General features: G+C 43.3%; 1 pseudogene; it reads right to left on the bottom strand.

Moving 5' to 3' along the window:
* Positions 1 to 15848: 15848 nt before the first annotated feature.
* Positions 15849 to 16765, bottom strand: LOC121491938 (annotated as a pseudogene).
* Positions 16766 to 19999: the final 3234 nt, after the last annotated feature.

Here is a 19999-nt window from a genome sequence, read left to right as displayed (position 1 = left end):
TCTGTGCTTGGCGACTGTGGGGTCCCATCCTCTTCCCAGGGCAGCCCTCCCCCAATGACTGGTCCCCCTTGCCCAGATCTGCTCCCTTTGCCCCCTTGTAAGTCCCCTGTGTACTAATCTCTCAATCAGAGTCCACTTCCCGGAGCCTGACCCGCAACGGTGCCTGTCCAGGCCTCCTACAACCGTCACGGTGCTTCGTAAGGGCCTCTGCACAGAGGGCGTGTGCCCGGCGCTGGGGATGCACAGACGTACGGGAAAGGGACACACGGGACAGAGGCCTCCATCAGGCTGGGGGCGGGCGACCCTTGGAGCGTTCGTGTCCAGGAGAGGAGGCCGTGCTGAGCCTGGCTTGGAGGGGCCACGGGATGTGCCGGGCCCGGGGAGCAGGTGGCAGGAGTGGACAAGGCGGGCTTGCCAGTCACCCTGGACGGTTCTCTCCTCTGGGAAGCCAGAGGCTCTGCAAGGACGAGGGGCGAGATGGGGTGCAGAGATGAGCACTCTCTGCCAGAAAGCATTTGCTGTTGTTTTCCACCCAAGCTCAGCCGTGGGGGAGAGCTGGTGCGGTGGCAGCCGGCCAGCCCGGGCGGGGGAAGCACGCCAGGCCCGCCGCGCGGCGCGCTCCTCCAGCGCAGCCTGGACGGTAATTAGCCAACAGTTGTCCTGCTATAAAACGCTCTGGATCCCGAGGCGTTTACAACAAAACAGTGTGTCTGGGAGCCTCAGGCCCTGTCCCTCACCCGGGGGTGGGAGGGGAGGCTCAGCCGGGCCCCAAAGCTGGGCCCCTCTCCCCCGGACCACGGCCGCACCCAGAGGCAGGCCGGCCCCACCCGCTGCCAGCACTGTCTGGGGTGTCAGGGTCCCCTGGAGACTCCCGCCTCCGTGGAGGACTTGAGAGCAGCTCACGGGCCAGGACCGTGTGTACACAGCCGGCACTATGACCTCTGAGGACATTTTGCTGTATTGCTTTCTAGTAATTTTTTCTGCACAGTCTTAAAACGCGGTTATGATCCTACGTATACAATTTTACACCTAATTTTTTAATATATCGCATCACGATACATTACGGGTTGAACCGTGTTGACCTCCTGTCCCCAACCACAAAAGCTGCCGCCGGTCCCCCCACCCGAGTCTGCTGTTCCAGGCCCTGCTCTGGGTCTCCAGTCCCTGCCCTGGAAACGGAGCCCATTCTGGTGTGAGAGAGAGTGATCAGCAGCAGCAGCAGGGACGAGGGCAGCGACAGAGGTCTCGAGGGGGTCCCAGCCACTCTTGGGAGCACAGCAGAGAGCACAAACCCACTAATGGCAACCACTGGGGACGGTGTCTCAGAGGCCTTGAAGGTAGCATAGGAGTTCGCCTCTCAAGTTCCTGAGAGAAAGGAGCACCTGCAGATCTGGTGTCGGATGGGCTCCCGGGAGGCGACGGAGTCCAGGCAGCCAGAGCCCCATGGAATGTGGCCTGGGAAGCCACAGAAGGGTTTTTAAGGCAGCCAACAAAATGCCTTCTCATGAAGATCACTTGAGTTTCCAGAGTGACGGTGGCTTCCGCAGCTTGAAGCCCAAGCTGAGGAGCCTTGATCCGACCTAAAGAGAGCAAGGAACGATTCTTGAATCACTTAATGCCAAATTCATGGTCTGATGCAATCATTCCTTCCTACTCATCCATGGCTGAGCAGCACCTGGGGGGGCCTGAAATGCCAGGGAAATCCTTGAAGGGGGCCTCCGTGCATCCTGCCCTGCAGGGGAGCGATGGCCGGCCCGAGGAACAGAGGGTCCCCTCTCCGGGGAGAGCATGGCACCTGACTCCACGGAGTCCCAGGCATGGCTGTGACCCCAGCTCCTGATGCCAGAAATAATTTCTTCCCTTTTATTTTTGATATTTCCTGTTAGAAATAGAAAAATCCTAGAGTGGCATTCTTCGTAAAGTTGAGGGGAGTCCTCAAGCATTTAAAAGGTGTTTTATCCTTTCTCTGACTAGATGAGTGGAACAGGAAAGAATGAGAGAGGAGAGAGAGAGAAGGATGGAGAGATGGGGAAGACAGGGAGGGATGGAGGCATGAGGGAGTCAGGGAGGGATGAGGGGACAGGGAGGGATGGGGAGGGGGAGGGCAGGGAGGGATGGAGGGATGGAGGAGACAGGGAGGGATGGAGGGATGGAGGAAGAGGGAGAGAGGAAGTTTGACCACCAGAAGAAAAAGTAAGATACTTATTTCTCTTAGAAGAAAGATTTAGCTCTCCCAAGCTATGGGGTGGGGGTGGGGGTGGAGGCATCTCAGATGCTGGGACATCCCTAGCCACTGGCTGGGGGCATTTTTCACTGGGTTGAGACAAGCGGCAATCAGGGTCCAATCAAGAGACACAAATCATGCCAGTTTGTGACCCAGACAAATTCATACAAAGAGTCATTAGCTGGGTATAAAGCTGTGGTTCAGGTGACAGGAGGAAGGAAAGAGAGCCCTGAGGCATCGCGGAGGCCGCAGTGGAAGAGGTGGCCTAGCACCCCGAGGGCCACGGGCACGAAGTGGAGAGTCCGGGTGCTTGAAGCATCCGAGGTCAGGTGGCGTCCTGCAGAGCTGAGCCCAGACGTCAGGTGGAGCGTGTTTGGCTGGGGTGTGTGTGTGCGTGTGTGTGTGCATGTGTGTGTTCTGGAGGGTCTCTGAGCTGGAGGCAGGTTCTGGGAGCCTGAGGAAAGGGCCCGGATACTGGTGCTGGGGTCTCGGGGGTGGACCGCAATGTCAGGCTGGTCCGCGGGGTTAGAGAAACGGAAAACTGGAGTGGCTGGGACTGCAGGTGCAGAGGCAGGGGCGAATGTCGCTGGAGGAAGGGCGGGTCCGCAGGCCCTGCGGCCGCTCTGGGTCCATATGGTAGGGACCCCTAAGGAGCCAGCTGGCAGTGCAGAGGGTCTGCAGAGCCCATCCCCAGGCCTGGGGGCTGACTCCAGAAGTGGGTCTGGAGCGCGAGGCAGTGTGGCTCACGGGGCTGTAGCTTAGCACCGGGAAGCAAGTGTGTGCGGGGGAGGACGGGCAAGGCCTGGGTTGGGAGGCGGAGCACGAAGGGTCTCAGGACAGAACGTGTGGAAAATACAAGGGAAGAAAAGAAAGGAAATCACCCATAATTCTGCTCCCCCAAATGACCTCTGCGGACATTTTGCTGTATTGCTTTCTAGTAATTTTTTCTGCATAGTCTTAAAACGCGGTTATGATCCTACATATACAAATTTACACCTAATTTTTTAATATATCGCATCACGATACATTACGGGTTGAACCGTGTTGACCTCCTGTCCCCAACACACAAAAGATGTCAGAGTCCTAACCCCCAGTACCTGTGAACATAACCTATTTTAGGAATAAGGTGTTTGTGGAGGGTGCTGTTGGGATGAGGTGTTGGGGAGTACAGTGGGCTCCTCATCCAGTACGACTGGTGTCCCTTACAAAAAAAAAGGGATTTGGGGGCACAGATACACACATAGGGAGAACACTGGGTGGAGATTGCCATCATGCTACTGCAAACCAAGAACTGCCAGCAGCCACCTGCCCCTGGGACAGAGGCCTGGGACAGACTCTCCCTCCCAGCCCTTGGGAGGAACCAACCCAGCCCACGCCTCAACCTCAGACTCCTAGCCTCCCCAGCAGGAGAGGACCCACTCCTGTTGTTTAAACCACCAAGGGGCAGCCCGGTGCTTTAGCACTGCCTTCAGCCCAGGGCCTGATCCTGGAGACCCCAGATCGAGTCCCAGGTCAGGCTCCATGCATGGAGCCTGTTTGTCCCTCTGCCTGTGTCTCTGCCTCTGTCTCTCATGAATAAATAAATAAAATCTTAAAAAATAAAAAAATAAACCATCAAGGGGTTTAAACTTTGTTACGTCCCCTCCTCTCCACCTGCAAACTAATAACAAAAGGAAAAGTACAAGTGAGTTCCCATGTTACTGGAAACACTTCCTAAACATAATTTTAATTACATATACTATGCCACCAGGTGGATATTGCCTACTTACCAGGCTTCGGACATCTTCTGGCAGTTGTAAATAGAATAATGCTGGAAGGACTGGCATTATCATTCTGGTCATCATCATCATCATCATTTCTTATTATTTCCTTTAGATGGATTTCCTGATGTGGAATGATTGGGTCAAAAACTATATATTTCTTTAAGGTCTCAAACAAAACCTTTTTGGTAGCCATAGCATTAACACACTTATAGATAATTTGCAAAATAAAGGAAAAAAAACAATTATGACAAATCACATCACACCAGCCAGAGACGTTCCTTACGATCTTAGCCTATTTTCTCACAATTATTTTTCAGGATCTCAGGACTTACTTCCAAATTGCTTTTCGTTCACTTATATTTCCACCAACACATGGTATACGATGAGAACGTCTGTCTTAACGTGTCCTCATTGGTAATGACTATTATTACCTTTTAAAACCTTTTTGGGGGCACCTGGCTGGTTGGTCGATGGAGCATGTGACTCTTGATCTCAGGGCTGTAAGCTCAAGCTCCACGATGGGTGTAGGAATTGCTTAAAAATGAAATACTTAAAAAAAATGTTTTTTGAATTTGCTTGGTGAAAATCATGTCATAGTTTTGCTGGAGAATTTGGTTTTTAGGGGATTTAACATCATAAAGTGTTTTCAGCCATTGTTTGCCCTCAGGTATATTGTGTAATAAAATCCATTTTCCATTTTTTTAAAGATTTTACTGATTTATTCATGAGAGACACACAGAGAGAGGCAGAGACATAAGCAGAAGGAGAAGCAGGCTCCCTGTGGGGAGTCCCATGCGGGACTCAATCCCAGGACCCCAGGATCACGAGCTGAGCTGAAGGCAGACGCTCAAACACTGAGCCACTCAGGTGTCTCAATTTTCCAGTTTTTTCTTTTTAAATCAAAGTCTTAAGATAGTTTTCTTATGTATATGTATAACCTCCTTTTACACTACATCTTAACCTTTTATTACATTGGTTATGGGTTTTTCCTTTTTTTTAACCTTTCAATATTCATCATCTTTAATGCATACTTGATGTATTCCAATCTACTGATTTTTCTTTTTTTGTAATTTCTCCCACTACATTTAGCTGAGATCCTCATTCATAATGTAAAGTTATTTATATGTCCTACATTTCTTATGGTTTTGTATTTTTACATCTAATTCTTTAGCCCATCTGAAATTTATTTTGGAAATGAGAATCTAAAGTCTTAAGATTTTTTTTTTTTAACAACTTCACACTGTCCCCAAGTAATCTACTGAATGGCCTTCCACTTTGTGAGGCCCACTGCCCCAGACATTAAGTTCTTACATATCCCAGAGCTGGTTTTGGCCCAACTCTTCTGTGTCATTGCTTCATATGTTCATATTGATGCTAGTACCTTGACTTTTAGCATTATGTTTTTGAAAGCAGTAGGGCTAGTTTTTCCTTTTCTGTCTCTGTCTCATTTGTTTGTTTTGTTTTTCCCTCAGCTACTTGCATCCCATGTGGCATCTGGGGTGGTAAGGCTTCCCCTTGAACCCCATCTCCCAAAGTAGAGTTAGTTCCTCCTTCTACTGATAGAGAAGAAACAGTGAGATTGTGATGACTGAACCTCTGCTCATTTCAGCAGTGGAGAAATCTGAGTCCCTTGAGGCTTGAAAAACACAGCAAGGGCAAATCTTGGAGGACAGGGAGGAATAGCGTGCACAACTCCCTCCACCACTCAGGACTGACGAGTGTGTCCACCTGGACCAAAGGGTGGCAGCATTTCCCAAGCCTGACAAGAATCACCCAGGGTTTGTCTCCATTCCTGGGTCCAACCCAGACCTGGGGAATTAGAATCTCTGAGGGAAGGGTTCAGGAGTCCATGTGCCTGGGAGATCCTTTGTATCAGAAAAGGCTGAAAAGCACAGTGCTAGAAGAAGAAGGCAGGTCAAAGACTAAAACCGGGAAGCCACCTTGGACTACCAAGATGGCAAAATGAGCACCAAGAACCCAATGGAGAGCAAACTCTGTGAAGGACTCCTAGAAGGGGCTGGATTCCAGATGGGCCAGAGACCTTGGAGATAGCATGAAATGGATGGAATGACAGCCATCATGGCAGAAAGGGGCAGGTGGGATTTTGTCAGGCCTGGGTGGAGCAAAAGGGACATGTTAGGAAACAGAGAAGATTCCAAATATCTTCAGCAAACATTTACAGGCCCTTTGCAAGGTAGGAGGACACAGAGACAAATTGGGTGTAGCCGTGTCCATAAAGAGCTCAAAGACAGGTAAACAGGAGATTACAATAGAATGCGATAAGTGGCATGATAGAGGGATGTAAGAGGAGGTAGAAATCCATTCTGCCTAGAGCAGTGGAGAGAGACTTCAGACAGATGACCTTGCACTGGGCTAGAAGGATGCGTACTGTACACCGTGGAGCCATGGTTGGGCTTGACAGGTGTGGAGAGAAAAGTTGGGGGAATTTTAAGGAGTTACAAACTGAGGAAGGCTGGAAAACTTGGTGTCTTGGAAGAATTGTAAGTGGTTCAGCCAAGAAGTGCTTAGTGTGTTTGTGCAGAAGCCAGGCTAAGAAACTTGGGCTTAACTCTGAATTTAATAGGGAACAAAACAGAGGGTTTAAATAGAACCAGAAGATGATCAGATTTGCCTTCTAAAGAGATCACTCTGGCTACTGGGGATAGATCGAATTAAAGAGGGGCAAAATCAAAAGTAGGAAGACTATTTAGGAGGTTCTTGTAAAAGGGTAGGAATGATCTAAAGAAACGGGAATGGGTGGGTCCAGGGGAGGGGTATGGATAGAGAGAGAGCAGATTTAGGTAGCTGGGGCTATAGGGTTGGTACTTCTCCCAAGCATTGCTCCATCCGCAGGATTTCCAGCTTTAGAGGATCCCCTGGATTTTATTCCAGAGTGGAGTGATCTTCTCCTCTTGCATCATTTATTCTTTCATGCTTGTCTGGAAGGTAAGATACCATGCTAAGCCTACTGAGGGCTCTATCTGGTACGCTTTAAACATGGGAATAAACCAGCATTTATTGAACCTTGTCCTAGGAACCCACATTTTCTTAACCATTAAAACAATTCTAGAAAGCTTATAAATTTGTTGCTACCTTGCAGATAAGAATTCTGACCTGGGGAGTCTGGAAAGATGCCCAAGTATCTAGAAATATAACGGATTTTTGTATATTGATCTTGTATCTTGCAACCTTGCAAAACTCACTTCCTAATCCTAGTAGCTTTTTGTGGGTGTGTGGATTTCATTGGCTTTTCTATTTAGGTAACCAGCCATCTGCAAATATGGTTTTCCTTCTTTCTTTCCAGATGAATGCCTTTTTCTTTTCCTGCCTCATTACACTAGTATAAACTACAATATGTGATGTTGAAGAGAAGTAGTGAGAGGGGGACATCCTTGTCTTATTTCTGGTTTTAGGGCAAAAGCATCCAGTCTTTCACCATTCAGTATAATGTGAGCTGTAGGTGTTTCGTAGTTGCACTTTGTCAGATTGGGGAAGCTGCCTTCTATTCCTAGTTTCCTGAGAACACAGCTAGAGAGGGCAGGTGTAGGATTTGAACCCAGTCTCTTAGACACGAAAGCCTGTCTATTCAGTTCTTACAGCAGCAAAAATGAGTATTTTTTCCCATTTCTTGCCAGCTCATTTTACAAAACGCCATTCCCCCACCCCCTGAAAATATTTTTTTAACTAGGCAATGGGGAGGAACAGATTTCTCAAAGGCTGTTTCATCAGAAACTTGATGAACGTTCTGTGTTGCTCTAATGTACAGGTTCTTATTTCTCATCAGCTAGACTCTTCATTAATTTCGTGTAAGTGGTGTAATTAAAGTAACTGTTAATTGGTGTATTACTAAGGTGCCATTATGGTATGTGACAAGCCTTAATTAGCATGTGGTCTGGCACTCAATGTTCTCGACGAATCACTCAGAAACAGAGATCGTTCTCTCAAGAGCAGCACCTAATATGAACTGAAAGGTAGGGCCATTTTAAAGCAATGGGGAGAAAAGGGAGAAAAAAATAACTTCCAGTGTGTTTTTTGTCATGGAAGTGGACTCTTCGCTGCCCCACTTAACAATACCCTCCATGGTAAAATGCACAAGGCTAGACATCACGTGTTGGGCTCCACTAGCTGCAGAATGGTGCACAATGGAACCATCTCCCATTATCTCAGTAAACACAGACATCTTTTTAACCAATGTGACTGCTCCATAAAAGAGGTGACCTTTAAAAGTGCAGGGACCTCTGAACTTCCTCTACCTGGAATGTCCTGGAAAATTTCTACCCACTTGGAAATGTAGGAGTCACCCAACTTATTCTTTCTTATGTCAACTCAGCCATTCTGCATGTAATAAATATTTTCTGAGTACCCACCAAGTGCCTAAGGCTCCAAGGAGATCAAAAGAGGAATGTGACACGGCCCTGCACTTGAGAAGATCCTGGACACTGGCTGCACACAGCATCCGCAATTCCTTCCACCGGCACTTGTCACATGGCACAGTTACTGGCTTCCTACCATCAGTATCCCTCCAGGATACAGCAGTCCTGGAGGGAGCTCTTACTTTACTTTGTATCCTTGGCCTTCAAACACCTAGTACAATACCTGAAATATTAATTAACAGGCTGTTAATATGAATCATTCTGTTTTCTTTCACGGCACTAAGATGGATGGTGAGATGTAGTGGAAAGAATATTGCTTTAGAATTTGAATACTTGCCACCTGCATAAATCTAGATCTATCACTTTGTCTTTTTGAGCTTCGATTTTGTTTTCAAAGTGGGAATGAAAATAAGTCACATAGTATCAAGATTGATGTGTGGCTCAGATGATGTACTTTATACAATGATATGTGTTAAACTGAAAAGCGCCATTCAAGTCAATTATTACTAAATTATTAGTTATTAATAAGAAATTGCACCCTGATTGTCTTAAGATAATGCCACAATCACTCAAAAAAAAAAAACTATTAATTGCCTCATCTTCTGAAAATTTTCCAAAATAGTTGATTTCCACAATCCAAGCTCTTCTACTATCTAACAGCCTATGGATCAGAAAGAAAATCTCTTAGACAAGACTACAGCCAATTTACTAGAGATCTCTATTAAATGCAAACTCATGGATTGTGGTTTTTTTTTAAAATAAACTCAAAACAGATAAATGATCCATCATTTTGATTCATTGTGAGTCAGTCTATTATTTCTACTACAAAACCAGTATGAATAAGTCATAACCAATAATTACCTGGCTTACACAATTTCAATTTTAATTCAGTTAAAACAATATTATCTGAGGTTGTGTCAAGCACTGAGCTAGGTGCTAAGGATACAAAAGTAAACAGAATCATTTCTGGTTTATAGATTAGTTTGATTTTTAAATATACTCACCTACTACTAAATTGCTATAATAACGAAATATTATAGCCAGTGATCACAAGCCTCACTTCCATAATGGTAAAATATTGAGCAACCAGTAAGTAATGGTAACTAAAAACTGAAAAAATATCTTCCAGGTAGGATGTATTTTGGAAAATTATTTTTCCCACTTAGAACCACAGCTAACCATATAAAAGCTCGTGTGGAAGCAATGATTGAGGGTACAACTGGGCTTTCATATCCTCACAGATCTTGAGGTATTTAGAATGTCCACAGACAAAGGAATGGGGGGCAAAAAAGAGTTGCTATAGTCCTTTGTTTGGGTAAAACACATCTATTCTTTAAAGATTAATCTTTGAACATTTGCAAATAGAAAGTCCAAGAGCACTCCACAGGGAGCTTATAAGCAGTGATACGGGAAAGCATTGGTTACAAAATGATGAAAAAGTAGTGTCCAAAGAGAGAGATATGAACCCAGGGCTGCCAAGTTGCACAACTTGAGCGAGCACCATTCACATTACAGACTCCAGGGAGGGTCATTCGTGCATACAACATCTTGCACAGGCAGTGACTGTGGCTCTCAGTAAGAATGTTCTTTACCCAGGCCCTATACTTTGGGATTAGTACCTAATTAACACCAGAACCATATCACAATTGTACATATATGTTATTTTGTTTATAAGTTAGCATATTTGTGGTGTATATAATATTCAGTTGTATTAGTAAACTTAGCTAATCTGTGCATAACTCAGTCTATAGACTAAATCAAGTTCTTGAGAACCAAGTCTTTGAGTGTGAAGTTAAACAGACCTACAGATATCATCAAAGATAGAAACCTGAACTGGGTAGACACAAGTGGATTTCCTGGTTGGGTAGGCCAATTACCAAGGTATCATTGAGTTGGTGAAACCATGTCTGGGTCAGCCAAGGTCTAGCCTGTGAAATTGTTGGGAAAAAAATTTCAATATCCTGCAATGTAATTTACAGACACTGGTGAATTTATAAATTAAGAGTTTGTGTATTAGAATGCTTGACACTTTGTCCAATAGCTTCAAAAAAAGCGTATAATTATGATCAAAGGGTTAATGCCTAAGAGTTTTATTCTGATATCAAATTATTCAAAGTCAAGACAAGAGAACTCTATAAATATATTTTGTTATGGCAGCCTCTCCCTGACTCTCAGAAACTTCTCTCTTCGAATGTCATTATTCAAGGCTGCAATTTTCAGACTGTGCATGCACAGATAATGGCTATTCACTCACTGCATAACTCCCGGTGAGGAAACAGTCTCAAATCCTCTTTTAAAAAGCTCAACAGGCTAGAAAAAAAATGATTGAAGACAATAGCTTTTAAGGTCTTTCTAAAAGGGCATAATTTTCTGGAAGCATCTTCTTTAAACTTGTAAGAATCCCATGTTGCTTCTGCCCTGATAATTCTTTTGAATCCTTTTTTAGTAGGTAGCTGCTTCTACATTTTACTTTGGATGTCAATTGACAGAGTAAATATACATAGACTCAAAATAAATGTTCGGTTTAGCCTCTATTTTTCCACTGAGAAAGGCACATTGGACTTCATCCATTCTTGTAAAAAAAATAGTTAATCATGCTTCCTAGGGACCAATGTTTTAGATGCTGAGGATCCGGCACTGAGCCAGGATACGAAGACCCTGCACTCATGAAATTCACGTTCTAGAGGGAAGAAAGGGCTAACAACAAGCATATTTCAGGGTGCTGGGGGGCTCGGTCAGTTAGGTGGAGGACTCTTGGTTTCAGCTGAGGTCATGATGTCGGTGTCCTGGGATCCAGCCCCACGTTGGGTTCTGCACTCAGCAGGGAGTCTGCTTGAGACTAGTTCTCGCTCTTTCCCTCTGTCCTTTCCCCCTGCTCATGCTTGCTGTTGCTTTCTCTCTCAAATAAATAAATAAATCTTGGAGGGGCAGGTGGGGAGGAAGCTCTTTTAAACAAGTGTATTTCAACATGTTAGATGATGAAGGGTTATTAAGAAAAACAGCCAGGGAAGTGGTAGTGGGAGAATGTCTTTAAAATCATGGTTGTTGGTTTTTTCAAATGAAAGGACATGGAAAAAGTATTTGTAGTACATAAAACTAACAAAGGACCTACATCTAGAACCTATAAAGAAATTCAGAACCCAGTAGTAAGAAGTAGTAACAATCCAATTCAAAAACAAGCAAAAGACTCAACAGACATTTCAGAAAGAAGAGACACACATGGCCAATAAGCACATAAAAAATATGTCCAGCATCTTTAGTCAGCGGGGAAATGTAAATCCATGCTACAGTGAAATATTACTTCAAGCCAAGTAACATGGGGAAACATTTTTGACGACTTACAATACCAAGTATTGGCAAGAGTGTGAAGCAGCAAAACTTCATTATTGCTCATTACAGTGTAAAATGGGACAAACTCTTTGGAAACCAGTTTGGCTATTTCTTGTAAAAAATTAAACATCAATTTACCCTATGACCCAGCAATTCCACTTTTAGGTAATTACTCAAGAGAAATGAAAACATCTGTCCACAGAAAAGACTTGTGAGTGATGTTTATAACAGCTATTTTTCCACTATAATTAAAAACTGGAAAAAAAAAAAAACCTCACAAGTGTCCCTGAATAGGCAAATAGATAAAGGAACTGTGACATATGCATACAATGGAAAAGAACAACTATGATACTCGCAGCAAGACAGATGAATCTTAAAATCATTCTGCTGAGGAGGAAGGAAGCCAGATATAAGAGTCCATACGATCTGACGCTGTTGATCTGAAGTTCTAGAGCAGGTAACATGAATACATGGTGGTAGGAACAAGATCAGAGGTAGCCTGGGGGAGAGCGTGAGGGGCCGTGGTGGCTGGGAGTGACCATGAAAAAGAAAGAAAGGAACATTTTGTGGGAGGGAAGACCCTGTGTGTATGTGTGGGGGGTGGTTTCTGGGGTTCTAGCTCTTGATCTGAGTGATGGGTACACAGGTATTCACTCTAAATGTATTTATGTTGCTCTACATTGATAGTTCTTTCCCCTCCTTTTTGTGTTTGTTATAGTCCACAATTTATTTTTCTTAAGATTTTATGTATTTATTCATGAGACACACAGAGAGACAGGCAGAGACATAGGCAGAGGGAGAAGCAGGCTCCCTGTGGGGAGCCTGATGCAGGACTCGATCCCAGGACCCCGGAATCACGACCTGAGCTGAAGGAACCCTCAACCACTGAGCCACCCAGGTGCCCCTGTATTCCACAATTTAAAAACACTGACAAAAAGTTTAAGTAGCTTTTTCAGGGTCAAAGAGCTAGTTCCTCACAGGTTCATACAGAGCAGTCTTTCACCAAAACCTCTTTAAGTCTGTGCTAGAGAGGTGTCTGTATTAGGTAATACTAACTAATTAATACGGAGACCTCTGAGTTAATGCTTACGTTATTTTACCTGTTACTCTTTCTACCTGCCTGCTCAATGACTTTCACTCAGGTGTCAGTCTCTCCATTGTTATCTGTCCAAATTTGTTTAAAATAATAAAAGGGATTACATTTTTGCTTTGCAAGAGCCTAGTTTGAAAGTAATAAGCAAAGCAATAGATATGGTTTCTTCCTCTTTGCATTATTGCTGGGATGGCCCTAAACTCCCAAAGAGCTGGATGCCTGTGTCTACTAAAAGGAGCCCAGGTGGCAGAGGAGTCTGCAAAAAAGGAAAACCCAGAGATTTTATCTCACCACATATATTGCTGCCCAATGAAGGAATCTGTTTCAACTCGGATGCCGATCCAGAAGCGACTCATCCAGAAAATGGGAACTGGAGTTTAGCAACAGGACTCCTGTCATCAGAACATGAGCAGGACAGGGAGACAGCCAAGTAGATCCCTCCACCCTCAGACTGGAATGAGATAGGATTAAAGAAAGAATTGACCACAAAACTGAAAGAAAAGCCATTCCCTGTTAATTAGAACAAACAAACAAGGACTAGCTCTAGGTAGAGTAGACACAGCAGAGCCTTCTCAGCAATAGGATGGATGGATTACCTGCGAAAAAATAAATAAGAAGAGAGGTCCTTATATCAAAAGCAATATCCTCCCCCCGCTCCCAGCCCAAAGGAGTCTAGGACAAGAACAGTGTGGAACTCTAAGAAGAGGAACAGCAGGTGGTAGAAATCATATGGCCCTGGTCACAGAGCCAAGAAGGGTCTTGAATCCAGGGCTTCAAACTCCCAAACCAGCATTCTTCCTCCAGCTCTGACTGCCGCCAAGGTCATAACAGGACTGGCTGGGATATGGCGGGAGACATGAGCACTACATCTCAATGGGCTCTGCAAACAAGGAGCAAAGGCCAGGTTGCTGCCCAGCAGACGAGATGGTCCAAATGTAGGACAGGTATCTCATGGTGAGTGATGGGGATCACAGGCTGCTAGTGAAGCTTGGAAGCCTCTTAAAGGTAGCTGGGAGTTGGGGAGTGAAGGGATTCACACATGCCACCCCAGAATACGTCATCTTGGCATATGGTTATTTTGACCTAAAGGCATTTGAGAAACAGCAGAAATAGGGAGGGTTCTCTGACCTCCCCCTTTCTACCTTACTGCAGGTCCTAAGATTTCCCATGAGAAAAGTGCCTTCCCTCTACTAGGAAGAGAAGAACATTCTTATCACTGGAGACTGGCGTCAATGCCAAAATGGACCTGTACAAACAAACCAACTGAAATGGCCCATATCTTCTATTAGCTTCCTGTATACATTTCCCAGTCACTGTCACACAATTTACTGTCCTCAGTCCAAGCCCTTTTGTCTTTTACATCTCCATGATTTATTATTCTTTGTGGAAAAAAGTATATAAGCCTTTGGCCTAATGCTTCTTCAGGTCTTCGTTTTCCTCTTGAAGACTCCCATGTAATCATACAAATATTAAATAAAACTTGTGTACCTTCCTCCTGTTAATCTCTTATCCATTTAATTTGTAGGCCCAGTCACAGAACCTGAGAGGGTGGAAGGAAGATTTTTCTCCCCTACAGGAACAACTATCCCATGATAACCTATCTTTCTGGTTCCTTCCTGCACAGCTTGGTGCCCAGGAACAATCTCTGGCAGATTATTTCAGTGAGCTAAGCGTGTGTATGCAATTAAGATGAAAAACAAGTGCATGAAAAGCCTTCATGGTGTCAGTGAAACTAGAAAATCCTTCTTAAAGAGAATGGGACTGGGGACTCCTAGGTGGCTCAGTGGTTGAGCACCTGCCTTCAGCTCAGATTGTGATCCCAGGGTCTTGGGATGGAGTTGGGCTCCTTGTGGGAGCATGCTTCTCCCTCTGCCTATGTCTCTGACTCTGCTGCTCATGAATAAATAAATAAAATCTTTAAAAAACAAAAAATAAAAAAAATAATTATTTTTTTTACTTATATGTATTTAATTAAAATGGAATAGACATAAACCAAAAAGAAAAAAATCAGGATAAAGTGTCATTGCCATTTTGTTTGTAGGGAGGGGTCAGGAAATGGAACAGATTACCTGGGAAACATCCTAAAATGATCTCAGAGGGTAGGTTACAGAACTTAAGAGTAAATGACAAAATTAGGTATTATTCCACTTAACCTACAAGTGAATAAAGGAAGTCAAAATAGTTATCCTATTTGGTACAAGAATTTTTACATTTAATACATAGTGATTCATTTCTCAGAAACTAATACCGGTAACTTTTAGAAGAAAGAAATTTCCATTACACAATGACTAGAAAAATCTCAAATGCAACTAAGCAGCTATGCTATATAGCTTAGTATGTATCATTACATTGTTCTGGGCTAGTGTACATTTCAATTTAACATAGAACTGCATTTTGGGTTTTAGAAAGGCAGCAATAGTTCTATTTTGGCTTTTATTCTGATGCTTAACACAGTTAAGGCGACAGTTCAAGCATATTAAGTGAAGGTAGTTACAATTTAATGATGACCAACACAATCTCTTACAACCTATATACACTGTATAATGCTTACATGGAACGAAACCAGTGTACTTGGTGTTTCACGCGCGCGCGCACACGCACGCCCACAGAACTAAAAAAGCATCAAAAGCAGTCATTCTACATGTACTATGGCAACACATTAAAAATGCAATTATACCACAGAACTAAAGTAATATGAACAGAACTACTTGATATGTAAGATAAAGGTGATTGGTTCTCACACAGAGCCAAGACTGTATCAGTCACTCTAATCATAATGGCTTATAAAAGCATCAGGTTTCCAGTAGAGAAACTACTCTAGGAAAAATCAGTAAATCTGTCCAAAGTTTCATATCTGTAAAACCCGGATAAGGCTACGACAATCTTGAAGTGTGAACAAGATATCCAATCAAAACAGTGAGATTCCCAGCCATAATGTAAGATAGAAAGGTCTTCATCATGCCGCATATGCGCTCTGGCTCCTGGAAAGATTCATGTGCATAATATAAAGTTGCCCAAGAAGTAAACTGGAGAAGTTCGGTGAAGTTTCCATTGTGCCATGACTTTTAAACGTCAGGAATGGTGTGATCCATCAGGCTCTTCATAATGCTTGGTGCCATCCATTTAATAATATGTTCAAAGATAAAAGCAGGCCTGATTGTAATAGTAACTACAGTCTCAGATGTTGACAGTATGTCTGCAATTTGAGAGTCCTTCAGCCCAATGACATTCTGCCCATTGACTTCACAGATGTTATGTTCTGTGAGAAGACCATTTCTGGCTGCAGAACTATCTTTCACTATGGATGATATCTTTCCATTTTTAAAGATAAAGCCAACATGTCCGGTACTATCCTTATGCATGGCTCAAAGGGCCTGTCACGAACAGTCATAGTAATCTTCTCTCCAAAAGCCTGTTTGAGCACCTTGTGAGCTTTATCAGAGCCCCAACCTGCACAGTTTTCCCCATTGATCTGGAGTACTTGGTCCCCAAATCTCAGACCAACGAACGAGGCTGGAGAATTTGCCTGGACCAGCTGAACAAATATACCACTATCTATTGATTTAAGCCTGAGTCCAATTTTTCCATCTTGATCCTTACACAAAATGACTTCACGAATCCCTTGCTTAATTTCTGCTCTACGAATTCCAACATTGTTACCAGTTACAGGAGCTACCATATAGTTCATACAGGAAGGTCTTGCTACCAACTGCCCCTGAACTGATGCTCCAGGGGCGAAGGCCATATTTGCACAGATTTCTTCATCATTTAAACTCAGGCCCATGTACTGGGACAGCTCCGGATATAGTTTAGGATAGAGATTTCCATCTTGAGAGATGGGAGCAGAAGCTTCAGACAAAATTGCTGGGTTGGCAGGGTTTGCAGAAAAGGCAGTTTGAGCCTGAAGAACTTTGTCTACCTTCAGGTCTTCAAGAGTTGGGTAGAGAGACATTTTTGCAGGATTTTTCTCGGTCGCAGGACCCGCCGCCACCTCCCTAAAAAAATAATTATAAAAAAGGACTGTTGACTTTCTCTAAGTTTGCACAGTATTTGGTGAGCTCTTCAGGGTCAGTTATCACTTATCTGAGGACTATGCAGTCACAACCATAACTGCTTGGTTATCCCAGAGGGGTGAATGCAAACTGTCATACGAATTGCACTTTGCAGGGTTCTCACATCTCCTCTCTCACTCCCATCATTGTAGTTTTCTGGGAAGAATCAGACTGTCACACCATTGATAATGGGAACAGACCCAGGCAGCAAGAGCAAGGTGACTCCACCAGCTGATTCTCCAATAGTTTACCAAGTACCTATTCATTATGGTAGACTTCACATACATCATTTGGTTCAACCCTCACAACACCCTAAGAAGTAGAAACTACCTTCATTTTAGAATTACACTTCAGTCTAAAATGCATATGCAGAAGCACAGGCCAAGAATATCCCAGACAATTTTTAAGATGATGAACAAAGTGAGGGAGATGGCAAATCTTATCAGATAGAAACATACATTAACCATGCTAATAAAGACAATGTAGTGTCCATTCAAAAATAGTTAGGCTGATTTTTGAGCAGACAAGAGTAGACTGATGAGCCAGGACCAGACCCACACAGACAAAGAACTGGACTGATGACAGGGCAGGCATTACAAGCCAAAGGAGAAAGGATGGAATTATAATAAATGGTGTTGGGATGATTGGTTACCTATATGGCAAATATGATATTAGACCCCTTACCTCACACCATACACAAAAATCAATTCCAAGTGAATTAAAGATATAACTAGCAATGATAAATCTATAAAATATTTAGAAGGGAAGTTCAAGAGAGTATATTTTTAATCTCAAAAAAGGAAAGAAAGGCTCATCTGGCTGGCTCAGTCAGGAGAGCACATGACTCTTGGTCTTGGGGTTGTAAGTTTGAATGCCACATGGTGTGTAGAAATTACTAAAAAATAAAATCTTTAAAAAAATAAATAAAAATAAAAAGGAAAGAATTTCTTTGAACAAACCACAAGATACACATATAACAAAATGTGCAAATCATAAAGAAAAAGGTAAATCAATCTGATTATATAAGGTGTAAAATTTCTATTCAAAGGACACCGTAAAGAGAAAACAAGGACTCTCAAAACTTAGGGGAAAATGCCACAAACTTGGAGAATTCATTTCATGTAACAGATAAAGCATTAATTATTATCTCCACAATAAAATAAACCCCACTGAAAATTTGGCAAAAGACTTCGAGGCACCTTACCTACCAAGACTCTTCTATAATCAATAAAGATACCAAAAGATGCTCAGTTTGATTACCAGTTAGGAAAAGCAATTCTCAATCATAATGAAATACATTTCACACCTGCCAGAGCAGCAGAAATTAAAGTCTGAAAATATCAATTGTTGGGGAAGTTGGAGCAGCCAGGATATTTATGTGCTGATGGTGGGGGGATGAACTGGTCCAATCACATTGGAAAGTAACTTGGCATCCCATGACAAGTGTCTTCATAGACTCCCATGGTTCTTTTAGGTGAATACCCTAAAAAAAACTCTTCCAGCTGTGCGCATAGAGACACTAAAATGAGTGGTCAGGGCAGCATTGTTTGTAGTAGCAAAACCGGAAGCAATCCAAAGTCTGTCAATAAGGACTAGTTAAATTCATGACGTACTAGTACAACAGAGTAGCGTGCATGGTGCATGTTTCTGTTTACATAAAGTTCTAAGTCATGGAAGCAAGGTATTGTGTAAAGACACAAACATATGTGGCAAAACTCCAAAGAAAATCAAGACAGCGCCGAAACGAACATTTGGAGGGGAAGGAAACTCTGAGGTGGGAGGAAATGGGGCCAGACTGTGGACCGGCACACAGGGTTCTTCAAAAACACTGATCCAGGTGTGAGATGGGCAAGGCTGTATACTGTGGTGGTGTTCGTAATAGCAAAAGAAGAGAAATCACCTGAAAGGAATGAATTAAATGAATTATGATATATCCCTACAATGAAATAATATATAATCATAAAAAAAGAATAAAGGAGTTTAATCTATGAGCCCATATGGAAAAATCTCTGCTCCAAATGGGTGACAAATTAGGAACATGCAGCAAGTATACTGGGTGGGATGTACAAGAGCCAGATGACACTGGTCACATCTGGGAAGGAAGGAGGTGGGTGAAAAGCTTATGCTTTAGGCCAAGTGAATAAAATATCTAATTCTAAACTTAAAAATTTTAAGTGCTACATAATTTATGTGAAATTATATGTTATTCAGAACTTACTTGCAAACACTCCGGCAAGTTTGAAAAATAAGAGTCTAAACAGATGAGAGAAGATGAGCAAAATGTTGATAATGTTGAAGTGAGGTCGTGGATGAATGAAGGGATGTGTGTCTTTGAAATGTTCTATAACAAAAATTATGTAAAGAGACCTGCAGAGTTCGGGTCAGAGCTCCAACTGAGCCCCCACATGTTGAAATCCTCTCCGTCTCCAGATCCCACGAAAATTACATGAAATGCGTTTTGAAGCTGTATTCACAACGTAGCTTGTCATTTAAAATTCAGTCAGCAACAGCAAAGCCAGAATCAACCTACAGAGATGGTCTTACGCGTTCTCGCATCGCCACCCGAAGTGAAGTTATGCAGCAGGAGCCCAGAATCCAAAGCTAGACGACCCTTAGGAGGGATTTATTACATTTGGGGACCAAGGCTGGTTGGTTAAGCACTTCCATTTGGTCTCCTCCACTTGCAGATGGAAGAGGTGGGGTGGGGTGGGGGAAGGATGCATGGGTCACACCTGTCCTGGTCTGAGATCAGGTGTCTCTTTCTCAGGGGTGACTTGACTGAATTCTGAGGGCTGAGGAAGTATACATATTCTGGAAGAGAGGCCACCTGTCCAAATTGAGATAGATCACATCTTTAACACCCGAAGACTTGAAATGATCCATATTTCCTTCGGTAGGGGAATAACTGAATGAGCTCTGATCTATCCGTGCAGTGGAGTATCATGGGATCAGAAGATGGAATAAGAAGTATCAACACTGACATAGAGACCTCTCTAGAATATGTTATTGAGTGAAAAGCCAAATGAAGAAAAGTACATGGTACTATTACTTATCAGGGGACGGAGTGCTTCGAGTGTAGGTACTAATTCACTGGCCCATGGTTTGTTTGTTTGTTTGTTTGTTTTTAAATGGAAGAAATAATATAAAAGAGATGAAAATGGCTA

Source organism: Vulpes lagopus, chromosome 5, assembly GCF_018345385.1.
Source record: "Vulpes lagopus strain Blue_001 chromosome 5, ASM1834538v1, whole genome shotgun sequence".
Lineage (NCBI taxonomy): Eukaryota > Metazoa > Chordata > Mammalia > Carnivora > Canidae > Vulpes > Vulpes lagopus.
The sequence above is the reverse complement of the archived record's forward strand: the minus strand, read 5'-3'. Positions and strand labels throughout refer to the sequence as shown.